The sequence below is a fragment of the Lactuca sativa genome, chromosome 9 (genome assembly GCF_002870075.4).
Source record: "Lactuca sativa cultivar Salinas chromosome 9, Lsat_Salinas_v11, whole genome shotgun sequence".
Taxonomy (NCBI): Eukaryota; Viridiplantae; Streptophyta; class Magnoliopsida; order Asterales; family Asteraceae; genus Lactuca; species Lactuca sativa.
Genome location: NC_056631.2, coordinates 169,687,862 through 169,689,909, shown reverse-complemented (window position 1 = coordinate 169,689,909; position 2,048 = coordinate 169,687,862).

The window sequence follows — 2,048 nt, the reverse complement described above, 5'->3', positions numbered from 1 at the left end:
AAATAACAATATTATTATTCCTTATATTATTCTCATAATATATTAATAATATCTATTCTCTCATAGTAAATCATCCTGGCAAGTTGCTATGGTGAAGGCAACCCAAAAGGACCATGCACAATCGGGTCAAATACTTGCCTAATATAGTTGCAGCCTTAGACACTATTCCAACAGATTATACCAACAAAGTCGGGGGTATTAAAGAAGCTTCGCAAGTCATCACATATGACGACTACTTCTCCTACTATTCACAAAACTGAGGTGAGTAGTAAGGGGGATGTGTTTAGAGATGTTCCAGCTCCTGTTTCTCCTGGTTCAAAGAGAAGAAGAGCTCAAGAGGTTGCAAAGCATATTACTCAAAAGCTCTACAAGAAATGGAAGATGATTATTCGCAATGAATCATCAGAAGATGAAGTGGTTCCAGAGACTCCACTTGTTTCCATTTCCACAATGGTAAATGTTTCTCTTCCGCTTACTTTGCAAATTTCCATTACCACATCCATTCCACTTGAAGTTGTTCGAAACAAATCAGTTCAAGAGGAGGAAATTCTTTTTGATAAGGTTGTTAACGTATCTGATACGGGGACACCTATCACGAATATTGAACTTACAGATCCAATCAACTTATCTACTTCATTACCACCATTTTCTCTTCCGAATACAAGCACAACCACATCATCCATATTTGATCATCCTTTAAAACATCCCTTTACTACGTTGTTCCCATCTCAATCACCTGAAACACCACAACCTATAGCTTCGCAAGCTCAGTCTGATGAAGAAACCGAAGGAGGAGGTTTTGAGGAATGTTTGAAGCCATACACTTTGATTCAGAGGAGGAGGAAAATACATGATCATATGCTTATGAAGTTGAATGCCATTATTCAATCACAAGTTGATGTTGGTACAAAGTCATCTATATCGGGATTGGAGGTTGAGTCTATGATCAAAGCTGCAGAGAAGCGTATCATTGCTAAAGTTGGTGATTCTGATAAGAATAATGAGCTTCGCATTCAAGCTCAAGGAAAATATTTTGATGGCGTTATAAAAGATTTGGGAATTGTTACAAAAGAACGTCATGTTCTTTTTCTACAAGATGTGAAGAAGGTTAGGGAAGATGTTAACTTCAAAATTGAGGAGTTAAAGAAAGAAATGGCAAAGGAGCTTCAAGACCTTCATTCGAAAAATTTGGAAGTACAAAAACGTGTTGATATTATTGCTAAAGCACTGACCAAGCTTGCTACTGATTATCAACCGTCTGCTCAAATGATCGAAGCCAAGCATCAAGAGAATAAGGAGCAGTTTTCAAAATTAATTCAGTTGGCCACTGAATTAAAAAGTTGTGTTTCGCAGCCTTCACAACAATCGATTCTTACTCCGGAATTTTTAACCCTCAAAGTCAACACTTTAGAGCAAGCTATCCAGAAGGCGTTGGCCCCGATTACCAATTTTACTTCACTTTTGCCAAAGAATGCCCCACCTGCTTTCACAGGGGTGCAAGGGGGAGAAATAAAAGGAACTAAAGGAGAGGATGCGAAAATGGTTGGGAAGATTCATTCAACCTAGCTTAAAACAACTTTGCCTATAATCACGAAACCAATTCCTTCAACAATAGTAACAACGAAGCCAATCACTAAAGGAATTATAATTGGTTCAACTGAAGGAGGAAGTTCGAGTGCGAAATCTCAAACAAAGGATACTGGAAAAGGCAAAGAGGTGGTTGTTGAAAAGTCCAAAGAAGAAAAGAAAGCTGAGATTGAAGCTGAAATGGAAAAACAAAGGCAAATTCAGAGCATACTAAGGCAAAGAGCAAGTGACCCACCAACTATGAATAAGGGTGATCCTGCAAAGTTATACTCGTTTGAAACTATTGAATCAAAAGTTTTGGGAATCACTTGTATGAGTTTGAGAAAAATCCTAGAAGGAGTTATGGTGTTGCAAACTCAGACAGAAGCCAACTTGATTTTCCAATAAACGAAATGATGTTTATTACGGCGCAGTACAAGATAAGTGAAAATTTTGAAAATGCTGATGAATACACTTACTTG